The sequence below is a fragment of the Orbicella franksi genome, chromosome 9 (genome assembly GCF_964199315.1).
Source record: "Orbicella franksi chromosome 9, jaOrbFran1.1, whole genome shotgun sequence".
In the NCBI taxonomy this organism is placed as follows: Eukaryota; Metazoa; Cnidaria; class Anthozoa; order Scleractinia; family Merulinidae; genus Orbicella; species Orbicella franksi.
In genome coordinates this window covers 29,223,382-29,235,720 of record NC_138153.1, presented here as the reverse complement: position 1 = coordinate 29,235,720, position 12,339 = coordinate 29,223,382, and the positions used below count along the sequence as shown (strand labels likewise).

Below are 12,339 nucleotides of genomic sequence, written 5' to 3'. Positions count from 1 at the left end.
GGCCTGTTGGTCTAGGGGCATGATTCTCGCTTTGGGTGCGAGAGGTCCCGGGTTCGACTTCCGGACAGGCCCAAGCGCTAAAATTTTTATTTTGTTTATTTTTGTTTATTGACTTTTATTGCCGATTTCATTTGTGTGTAAACTCGAGGATAGGTCTTTAAACTAATTTAAACGTATTTCACATGAATTTGTAAGAAAATCATCTTTGCTTTGCAACCCGGAGGTAGATGCGACAAAGGGTTTAAAATGAAACAACTTTCTAAAAATTAAAGGCACGATTCGTTTTGCGATTATTAGTCAAATCGGAGCTGAGTTGCGATGTCTAACTTCATCCGAACCGGTTGCCATTGTGGAAGGTCACGTGACGTTCATGAGCGCCTTGAGACTTGACCAAAAGGCAAACCACATACCTATGACGTAACACTAAGAGATCCTATGTCTGATTGGCTGGTGAGAAGGCAGCACGAATAATTACCCCTACTGGCAACCAATCAGAGACTCTACATGGAGTTACCTCACCATTATTCAACCCGAACCTCAGACTTCCCGCTCGCGAAGGTTTGAATGAGTATGCGAAACAAAAACGGGTAAAACAATGTGGAGTCAGGACTCAAAATAATTTTCGGAACGTGGCCGGTCATGTTGACCGGTCAAATTAATTTTAGTTCGGTCACATCTCGGTTCTGACTGGTGGAGATAATTAAGAAAAATTAAAATAATGATGGCCTATAAACCCAAAAATATAATTTGTTTGTTCCAGTCGTTGCTAGATCATTTAAAAAGTGGCTTAATACAATGAACGGCTTAAAACTTAACCAAAGAAAGCCCTGGCAGGGCTCAGCGGCTCAGTGAATTGGCACGCTGTCAGTGGAATCCTTTCTATCTAGTTTTGGATGCGTATCTCTATTTTTTAAAAAGGTTACAAAAAAGTACTCTATTCCAATCCAGAGTTCGGACCAGTCCATTTGTTGGTGTCTTATTTTGATTTTTCTTTGAACGCATCCTAAGTCCTTGTTTTTTTCATTCATTTTAATCCGGGGATATTATATGGAGAGTATTTCAATGAAAGAGGTTATTACTTCAAAATTTCAGTCTAATTCTCAAAACAGAGCTAGTTGGCCCGTTTATGTACGAATTGAGCTAATCAGCATACGTACAGGTAAGTCTTTCCCATTAAATCCCACAAAGGTATGGAGATCTGTGTTCTAGGTTACATTATTTTACTAAGAAGTGAAGTCATACAAGTTGCTACATAAGTAACTGTATAAATGCAATTTACACAGCTTCTTATTCTTCTTCACTATCTATAATCTGGAAATGAGAGCAAAAACGATAAATAGTTATTTACATAGTAAAAAACTTTTCACGACATACACAAACTTGATTTGTGCTACCATCAACGTCGGAACAAGAATTCATTATGTTAAGAAGAAACTTCATTTGTTGCAGTTGATATTCAAGGTTTCTTGTTTCTCTAGCGTGTGCTTTCTCTTTAATAGCACAATTATCCAGGGAGAATTCCAAGGCTGTGCTGAGAACATGTTTTTCGAACATTTCTCGTTCTAAATCTTTCATCAATTTCTCAATCACAACATCATTGTGGCTTAAACTATGATACGCCATGTCAAGTTCAGAAAGAGACAAGTTTTTCTTTTCTACTTGCTCTTGAAGTTCAGTCAACTTCTTATTGTTGTATGATATCTTAGAAAGCTCAGTTTCCAAAGAAGAATTTTCTCTCATTAGCTTAGCAACCTCTTCCTCAAGTTTGTCAATGACCCTGGCTTTTTGGTCATTTAGTTCCATCATCTCTTTAATCTTATCTGAGGTGACTGTGGCGTTTTCATTCTTTAGCTTTGCCAGCTGATCCTCGAGTTCGTCAATAACTCGCGACTTTTCTCCAAGTTCCTTCATCATTCTAACATTCTCTGAAATGACTCTGGCGTTTTCTTGTATCAACGTAGCTATCTGATCCCGAAGTTGGATATTACTCCCCGAATTTTGTTTCTTAAGTTCATTTCTCTCTTTATTCTTCTCTGAGACGATTCTGGCGTTTCTATTCTCAGACTGAGCTAGCTGGTCTTCAAGTTGGTCAATAACTTTTGACTTTGCGTCTTTTAGCTCATTAAGCTCTTTGTCTTTCTCTGACATGATTCTCGTGTTTTCGTTCAGGCATATATCTAGCTGAACCTCAAGCTGGTCTATGATACTGGATGTTTCATCCCGCAGCTTATTAAAGTCCAACTCACAAGCTTTGAAGTGAGATGTTTCGGCTGTCAACGCGTCAACTTGAAAGCTTAACAGCTCTTCTTTGTGACGAAACAAATCTAGGTATCCTTTTAAGAGTTCTACTTCTTCACGTAAATGTCCGTAATCGGGTCGCTGATTCAATTCCTTTACCACGTCCTTAAGCCCGTCAATTTGCACGTTCAGCTGTTCATTGGCACCCTGACTATCCTTCAGGCTCCCCTCCAAATATTCAATATCACCCAACAGCTCCTGTTTCTCAGCCAGGGCATTGTTCAAACTTAGCTCCTTTCTCTTCAAATCACGTTTCAAATTTCTCAATTCTCTTTCGTTTACTCTTAGACTCTTTAAGTCTGTTCTCTTGGTTTTCAGCTCGGTCTGAAGAGTGTTGTTTTCATTCTGCAAACCTTTCGATTCTTTCTTCATGTCGCTGATCTGAACCAAGAGCGTTACATTTTCATAATTTGTTGTTTCAATAATCTCCTCCAAGGTTCTGATCTTTTGGTCTCCATCCTCAACGCACTGTTGAAGTTCCTCTTCTATTTCGGAATGTTCCTTTTCGAGCTGATCGAGTTTTCTCATGCTTTTTGCGTCAACCATCTTTGTTTCCAGCTTAGCCCGGAGAGTATTGTTTTCATTCTCCAAAGCTTTCAATCCCTTCTTCATGACGCTGATCTGCACCCAGAGCTTCACATTTTCTTCATTTGTATTTTCAATAATCTCCCCCAATGTTTTGTTTTCTTGGTCTCCGTCCTCAACCCATTGTTGAAGTTCCTCCTCTATTTCGGAATGTTCCTTTTCAAGCTGTTCAATTTCCTTCGTATGGTCCTCCTCACAACTGGTGGAGACCTGTTTGAAAAAATAAGGTTTGTAAATTAAAGACAAGACAAACTGGCCCTAAAAAGACTAAAGAAATAGAAGGACTGCTCTTTGTGTAATATTTAAATAAATATTAACTATATTTGTGTGGTTTTACAGAAATAAACCTGGCATAAAAAAAATCTTGTGCCAAGTTCCCAAAAAGGCCTGCAGAGTTTTCTTTTATTATTATTCTCTTTTAATAATTTTTTAAGAAAAGCGTCCCTATAATTTTTATGCAAAAGTTCTACCTGTGACGATGTCCTATTGTGCATGTTGTCTGACAATCTATCACACTAGAAAGTACATTCTTCATTTTATCGTATTCTTCAGGGCTTTATTTTTTAACTTCTTCTGATTATGAACTCTATGAAGGCTGAAATTATAAATGTGCCATTGCATGCCGTAATTGAGGGGGCAACATTAAATAAATAGATTATAATATTTAGAGAGGAAGCCGCATCAGGTTTTTGTGGTGGGAGGAAAACCGGAGTACCCGGAAAAAACCCTCGGAGCAAGGTGAGAACACAACAACAAACTCAACCCACGTATAGCACCAGGTCAGAATCGAACATGGGGCACATTGGTGGAAGGTGAGCGATATCACCACTGCGTCAACCCACGCCCGATGAAATGCTTGTAAATATCATGGTGTAACTCATAACGTACTTCTCTAAAAGGATTATAAGTTCTATGTGAAAACAACTAGCATATTTACCTGTTCGGTTTCTGATGGCGTGACTTGTTTCATTGGAGTTTTTTGTGTCACTGACAGTGTTGGTTCGTTGGTTTCTTCAGGACTGCTATGTTCAGTTGTGGTTGGACGTTTGTCAGTAGCATTATTAATACTTGCTGCTTGTTTCCCGCGGGTTTCGCGTAGATTTATACCTGTGGAGATTAACGATCAGTTTACTGCAACCCCTAAATAAACTAAGTACTGTAAGTAATAAAAAGACAAACATCATTTCACGTTAGCTTGCTAAATTATGCGAGAGGTAATGGGAAGGAGGTGCTTTTCTCGTCCCCATTACTCTCGCTTTTTTGTCCTTTCTTCGCTCTTCCCGCTCGCTGCTTTTTAGTTTCAGCTGAAGTTTATTCCTTATTTCTTGGAGTTTCTGTCAAAGTCTTTGTCCCATTTATACTTAAAAGTGTCATGTCGAGAACAGCTTAATATATCATGAGCGACTGAATTAAAACATTAAGCGGACTTACATGTAAAAAGGTAAAATCAGTAGCAAACTTCGTTCCGTAGTTTAATACTAGTTCGCCCGGAACGTTTGCCGCTTAGTCTAAAACTTAAACCAAAAGCTTTAAATACAATAAAAATGCTATCAATACCTGAGTCTCTTCCCAATGGTCTTTTTCCGGTGGCAGCTATCACACTGTTAGGGATTTTATCCCTGCCGCTGTTTGTTCGACCGATCGCAATCGGAATCCGGGACGGCGGCTTGTTTTGACTTTTTTCCACGCGATTCCTCAAAACGCGCTGCTTCATATGAACTTCGTATTTAGACGAGGAACTTTTTCCGCTGTTGTTGTCCAAACGAGATAGCCTGCGGACTGGTATTCTGGATTTTTGCTGAACTGAAGAAAGCCGATTCTTCACACCCTCGCTACTAAGCCGACACGAAGCCATTTTTTTGAAGCAGCACTTGAATTACAACTTTCTTCAAACTTTTCCTGTGCTTTGTTGTTTGGTTTTGTTCTGTTTGGAAGTTTTCTCTTCAGTTTGACTGTGAAAAATATCACAACTCTCTTGCTCCGAATCTCAATGTTGACCGCACCGATAGCTGAAGCAAATGATTGAGTTTTGTCACAAATCCATGGAAACCGTCTTCGATCGTTTCGTAATAAACAACCATACTTAGGTCGTACATGCTCGATTGCACGCGCAAAGAAATCTAGCACTTGTAAGCCCCTGGTTTTAGAATGACTTCAACATATTTTAAATTTATGAAATCAAATAGCAAGTTTTAGTTGCGAAGAATAAATGGAAAATTTGTGAATTTGCTGAAGAATAGAGAAACTACAACTTTGTATTCAGCCCAAAATGAAGATTAAAATTCACAAACTCACCTCTCAAAGGACGCGATGCTGTGTAGACATTCACATTGTCTTAACTTCAGTTCATGCATGCTAAACAGCAGTGTGTAAATGATTGAATTTGTAATCTTGATCATCTCGGCAGTTCTTCTTGAAGACTCGTGGAAAGTACGAATTGAACAAACCCTACGTTGGTGGGTGTGAAATGGCATTTGCTTCAGCCGAAGACTACTGCCAGCTATCGAAGCGAAGGGAAGTTCTTTGCCAAATTCATTCAAGTTTTGTGGGCCATTAGAAACACCTTCGAAAAACTCCTCTGACATTTCAGAGATGAAAATTGTTTTTCAAGACTTTAGCTCCTGCTTTAGCCCAATTCAATGCAACTGGACACGAAGTAACTGTAGTTAAAATTCCAAACCCTTTCAAACTTTGCTATCCCAATTTTCAAGCCAACTCAGTGCCATGTAACTCATGTAACGGGCAAACAGCCAATCAGGAGCAAGTAGCTTAGTTTGCTGTGAAACCGAATCTGCAGAGGCAAAAAAAATCCAACTTTTTATTTGTTTTACCGAGGGAATGGGGCAAAGGGTTTCAAATTGAAGACTTTCAAAAATATACCTTTACAGTTTGGTCTGTTAATCAGTAGGTTTAACGAGTCACTTGGTTCCAAAGCTGCTCTTAGCTTCAATAAGTTGAGTTCGTTTGCTGAATTAGCGGATGTGTATCTTTATGCTGGTCATGTACTACATGTTCCTCTCAAAAAGTTTTAAAGCTCTTTAAAACGTCGCCAGGTCATCGAATTTGCAGTAAAATTTTAGCCAGGATCCTCGGTAGTATAGTGGCGAGTATCCCCGCCTGTCACGCGGGAGACCGGGGTTCGATTCCCCGCCGGGGAGGCTTTTAAATTTCTAGTTAGTTAAATCAGATCATTTATCATTTTCTTTCCACATATTTTTTTTAACTTGTTTTTGGATCCGAAAAAACTAGTTTGTTAAACAGGAAATACTTTTACAATGAGGAAGCAATACAGACATCGATTGCCAGTCAGGCCTCTCGAATGACTCGCCAAAAATGTCTCCCTAGAATTCATGGGCGCTTTCCAGTCAACCGAAAATTACGAAAATTTCGAGTCGGAACCAAATGGCACGGAAATTTCCCGGGAAAGTTCCAGAAAATCTGGAAATTATAGAATTTCCGAAAACAAACCTTTCAACCGAAAATTCTGGAAATTCCGCAAAGAAAATCAAACACGGAAATCTCCGACAGTAAGTTTCCGAAAACTTGGGTATATCTTGCGAGGTTATCCTCTTTTCCGTAAATTCCACAAAATGCAGTTCCATTCGTCACTAGAAATTTCCGCAAATTCAAAGCGGAATTTTTGGTCGAAAGGAAAGCGTCCCACGTTTATAGTCGAAGTCGCGCCTCTTGAATTAAATATTCTTTAAACAAGTCGCCCAGATAATAGGTTTAATGGTGATTGAAAGAAGTCAATATGTTTCATGCTTAATGCGCGAGAAAAATATTGACGCTCGCTTTTATCCTCTCTTTTTCAGGAAAAATTCAAAGCACTGAGGGGACCCATGATATCTTACTGATTTTCCTCTATGGCGCGGCCTGCGGGGCTGGTGCCCTCATCTTAATCATTTTACTTCTGTCCACTGTGAGCTGTTGTTTAAAGAAACAAAGAAGGAAAAAATCACATGGTGAAAGGATGGAAACAACACAAGAAACAGGAGATTATACCACAACTGCGTGCAACCTACTAGACGAGACACAAACCGAAGCTCGACATGAAGTACCAGTTTACGACCATCCTCACACACTTGAGGGAGGCAGCGGTCAAACTTTAATGCGACCGCCATATTTGGCAGATGCTGGAAGAGACAACGACGCTGAGGATTTAGAAGATGCCGAGCCGTTTCGAAGAAGCCATCAAGATCTCAAGAAACCATTAAAACTGCAAAAACATCCGGTGAATGGAAACAGCAAGAACGAAGAGAGAATATACATGCATCTTATTCCAGAAACCAGACAAGGAAATGAAACGTCTAACTTAACAACAAAGTCGGCCAAACGTTCAAGACGAAAAGAGAAGAAAACTTGTACCACTAAGCCGGGAATTTCTGTGAAATTACGAGAAACAAACAAACCGACAAGCACACGGACGGATGTGCGTCCATCTTCTGCAGCTTATGTTAATGGTCACCTGGGCAAATTATACTCTAACGTTCCTTAAAGAACTGAGGGTAGCTTCTCGCGCTGCTATTTGTCGACTCGCATTTTTTCGTTTTCTTGCTACCACGAGGATCACAATCGGTCCCATTCTGCTTTTTCCGCAGTTCGTCAGCCGGGGAGGGCTGGTCAGGAAGGGGAGGGAAACAGGGATGATGGGGAACAGGAGGGGGCGGGTAACAGGGGGGGCGCGCGTAACACGGAGGGCGGGGAACAAGAGGGGGTGGGAAACAAGAAGGAGGAGTAATAGGAGGGCGCGGGTAACAGGGAGGGAGGGGAACCGGAAGCGGCGTGTAACAGGGAGGACGGGGAACAGGAGGGCGCAGGTAACGGGGAGGGAGGGGAACAGGAAGCGGCGGGTAACACGGAGGGAGGGGAACAGGAAGCGGCGGGTAACAAGGAGGACGGAGCTCGATGATTACGAGACGAAACTCGGCCTACTTTGTAAGAACAACGATCACCGCGCTCAAGCCAAAGAGGGACAAATTAGGTCCACATATCAGAGCGTGTAAAAACGGGAAGTGCGTAAAAAGAAGCATGACTCAGGAATAACCCAACTGTCAATATCATCCTCAGCAAAAATTTGAGACGATTTTCGAAATTTCCGCCGTTTTCTTTTGGCCACGTGTAGTTGTCTGAGGTGAAGTTGATGGGAGGAATTTGAGAAACATCCATGTTTTGCAAAAACGTGTCCTACAACTATTCCTCTCTTCGTTTCAGCAGGCCCTATTTAAGCGGCGTTTACTGTTGGACATTTCTTGAGCTGTTATTGAACAGTTGTAGAATCACTTGAGTGGCTCCTATTTTCTTCATGAATTTCGAAACTAAATTTAGCTACCGTGTGGCACTAAATTTTTGCGGGAGTTTATTTTTGCGAATCGGTGATTTTTTTGTATTTTGCGATTGTAAAAGACCGGTTTTTCTTGCTGGGTACTAATTTTTGCAATTTTCCAGAAGTCACGTTTAATTGAAATTAGTAAAACAACATGTAGAGATGTTAAACACAGTATTCCAGTCAGTGAATCGGTGTCACTCTATCACTATTAAGCTATACATCGTGTTCTTGTGTGGCTGATTGCTCCGGCAATGTATCAGCAATAACATTTCATCGTTTTGTTTCTGTTTTGAATGCTTTCGCCAGTGGAGAGTAAATTTTTGTGGAGAAAATTTTTGCAGGAATGTGTTTTTTTTTTTTTTTTTTTTGCAGAAACTTTTTTTGGGGGATGGTGGAAAAATCCGGCCGCAAAAATTTAGTGCCATATTCGCTAAAAGTTTTAACGTCTGGTCTTTCGGACTCGCGGCCGAATAATTTTGTTAATAATCACCAGTACACTCTTTTTTTAAAAGAGTATATTTTATAAGAATATCGAGGCTGGAACTTGCGAAATTTTAAGAATACTTTAAGAACAAGCCTGAGGATGAGATTCTGAAAAGAATGTAATTCTGTGGGTTGAAAATTTGTAAATACATTACAATTATATGCTTTTAAGCAAACCGTATAAAAGTCTTCCTTTCTTTTTTTAGCAAAACTAGTCAAAAAACAACAACAACAAAAAACAGCACTAGCTGTATCTTCGATGTCAATAGCATTTCTGCAAGAAGTTATGTTTGTCACATCAGGTTCTATTGCCTGCAGTCTGGCTCCAAAATTACCGGCTTCAGTGCCATCAAAGTCATAGGTAGGACAGACAATCTGACGTTGTGTCGGCATATGGTCCACTTCTATTCCTGAAATCTAAGAATATTAACGCGGACATTTTCAACCTATAATATCAGAAAAAAATAAGTACATTCAGCCTGGGTCGGAAAAACAATATTCTTATCAGAAAAAGAGAGTGTATGATACAAGCCGGATATGACTCTACTAAGTATTAACGTGGCATTCGATCCGGAGCCGCCCATGCAGGGCCAATACCTGATGTGTTCACTTATTCATGTGATATCACACTTATAAAATACCCGGTCGGTCCTTTCCTGAGTCTGAGACTGCTCATTTACAACGGCAAGATTTGCATTGGCAGTCACCCTAATATATATATAAATTAAAAGGCTTTCAAAAAGAATGTATGTCGGTAGTCTTAAATAAAACTGGTAGTAACAGGAGTCACAATCCGGTCCCTGATTATTCTTCCTGACCGGTAACAAAACCAGTTATAGGTGAAAGAATCCTGTATGATAAGAATTTATCTACTTGTAATCAGTTTGTTCATTGATATTTTCTTTTCACTTATTACGTTATTCAACTTTTAGAACTTATAATCTAAGAATTCCTTTTCCCTATTTTAGTACAGCTGTTTTTGTATGGAGCGGTTTTCATTCAAGTGTCGAAAAGTAATTGGTTTTGCATGCTTACGTTACTCGATTGGCTTTAGACTCCGCCACTTTTTCATCCAATCAGAAGAAAAACCAAAACCGACCATGACTCGCTCACACATGTTTTCCCGCGCTTTGCATCAGCTACAGCGCAGCATGGGTATTAGAAGTCCCTTCTACTATTCAAACCAACGGGATTGTCTATGTGGTTTGTGATTGGTTAGAGTGATTACTTTGGCTCTGGTTTGAAAGCAGACAATTGAAAACCACTCTGAATAACGAAACAAGTACTAGTTATATCTATTATCGCAAAGGCTCCCCCCCCCCCCCCGGAGCAGACTGAGGAACAAGTCTCTTCATTCTTTCTTAAAACACTGGATAGCAGGTGACAACAATTACACCCTAATCCTAACTATAAACTACTGTTTACAATGATGATTTTGCTGGAGGTGCTATTTCTGTAAAATATTTTAAATAATAATAAAGTCTCCAAGTTTTGCTTGATTTAGGATTCATATTCATGCATGTATAATGTTTTTTACAAAGTAAGTAGAACAATTATTTGTTAATTTGTCTGGTCATGTTTAATTGTTGTTTTGTACGAAGGGCCCTTTAAGGATCTTTCACGGGCCAAGAAATAACTGCAGAAAAACAACAACCGGGCTTTGCAACAATAATGTTCATGTGAAAGGTAAATTGATCAACATAACACGAGCTTCGGACAAAGAATATCTCTTTTCTTGTTGTATAAATTGTACTTCGTATTTTACTTTTGAAGAGGTGATATTTTTTCAATTGTGCCGCGCGCAAAAATATCTCGAACCCAGACTTGTCATAACAACTGAGAACACCAACTGGCAGCACGTCAATACTAGATTTCAACGAAAAAAAAAATTGATGGAGTGGGTTTCCAATCGTCAATGTCGTTTGGTAAGACTTTTTCTTCACAATAATTACTTGCAGTGACTTGCAGTGGAAAAGCAACAAAAAGGACCAGTTCTCTAAATACCCCTCATGCCCAAGATCAATAAGCCGTTTGAGGCTTCGAATGGGACCTGGGTCACAGCCGATAAAGTACTGGCGTTTCCTTTGTACCCGTTTATTTGAATTAGTTCTGATTTAGCGAAGATGGACACGAGGAAATTATTCCCGAGTTGAAAAATAACTTAAAACAACAATTTTAAGTGCACGATTAACCGAATGCACAGTGTAACAGCTAAAATCCTCACAACTTTCTCAAAGACGAATCTAGTCCTTATTTTACCAGGAAAAAAAGACTTTATCATTTTCATTTGTCTTGCGGGTTGTATTTCGTTCGCGCGCACCCAACAATCTTTCTCTTAATGACGCAATTTCAAAAAATATATTTTCGATTCCAATCCGCCAAACCCGCAATGGTTCAGGAAACTTCCATCGCAAAAACTTAGATCAGTCCGTTTCTTGACGACCCCTTGAGCTCGTTGTACGCCGGAAGATTTTAATGACCAACCCGAACAAGAGAATGGCTCTCTTCAACACAGCCTGCTATACTGCTGTGTAGTGAAAGTATATTGCGAGATCCGGTCAGTGTAAAACGAAGACTGTAGATCAGACCCTCCCCTCTCCTCTCTCATTTCTTCCCGCTTTCTCCTTGCAGAGCTATTTGCAGATAGACCGCGCACCGATCTTACCGAGCGCAAACTCGTTACCAGTCTCTCTCTTCTCGAAGAGACTGTGGAAACGAGGCTGGAGTTGGAGCGGTGTGGCGAAGTCTATACACTTTTATACACTTTGGGGCACACTTTGTAAAATGCCCTACGCTTAACAAGATAAGTCAGAATAAACATTTCTGTTAACTTTCATCGATAATTAGTTGGACAATTGTAAAGACAGAAATGTTGTCTTGTAACAAACCACGAAGTTTATATTAAATAAATGATTTTCAAGGATAAACATCGGAATGGAGTTTTAATTTTTTTTTTTCAATGTTAAATCATCATTACAAAAATTAACTTGAAGAAATAAACTAAGAGGTCGATTTTAAAAATATCGAGAAGAAAAAAAAAGAATCCCACACTCCCCGGCGGGGAATCGAACCCCGGTCTCCCGCGTGACAGGCGGGGATACTCACCACTATACTACCGAGGAAGTAGTTATCACTAAGTGTCATATTAGCGTTACTTAATGTTTTAAGTTTCAGTTCAGGGTGACGCTTCCTGTTTCAGCAGGAAATTTCCGCTACACAGCTGTAAATTATGAATACAAAAATAGCTATCATCTTAACTTTTCAGTTCTCTTACTTTCATGTTTAAACTGTTTGCAGCGCATAAGCGTTGCAATCTGGTCCTCGATTCTCGTCGGAATCTTTACTGTGAAGACGGTTTTTACTTCGACCTATTCGCTTTTCCCAAGAAGAGGGAGTTTGGGACAAGAACTCATTCCCAAAGAGTAAGAAATTCTGAAAATTTCATTTAACGCAAACCTGGCAGCCATAAGTTATGTGGAAACCCTCTGATATGAAGCACGCACAATCACTTCACCCAGCAGTCGTTCATCAATAAGAAATGTCAAAACTAAGCCGCATTTTATAAGCTCTGATTTTTTTTTTCTACAAAAGAAAACTACTTTCTGAAATTATTGAAGACTGCTCTAGTCAGTGAAGACCGAAAC

The 12,339-nt window shown here is 39.7% G+C and overlaps 3 non-coding genes across 3 annotated transcripts; 2 read left to right on the top strand and 1 right to left on the bottom strand.

Annotated features, from left to right (window-relative positions):
* Trnap-ugg (transfer RNA proline (anticodon UGG)) lies at positions 1-72 on the top strand. Its single transcript has one exon. It is a non-coding gene; the product is annotated as a tRNA-Pro (tRNA).
* Positions 73-5,969: 5,897 nt separating this feature from the next.
* On the top strand, positions 5,970-6,041 carry Trnad-guc (transfer RNA aspartic acid (anticodon GUC)). The gene has a single exon. It is a non-coding gene; the product is annotated as a tRNA-Asp (tRNA).
* A 5,704-nt stretch (positions 6,042-11,745) lies between these two features.
* Positions 11,746-11,817, bottom strand: Trnad-guc (transfer RNA aspartic acid (anticodon GUC)). Its single transcript has one exon. It is a non-coding gene; the product is annotated as a tRNA-Asp (tRNA).
* Positions 11,818-12,339: the final 522 nt, after the last annotated feature.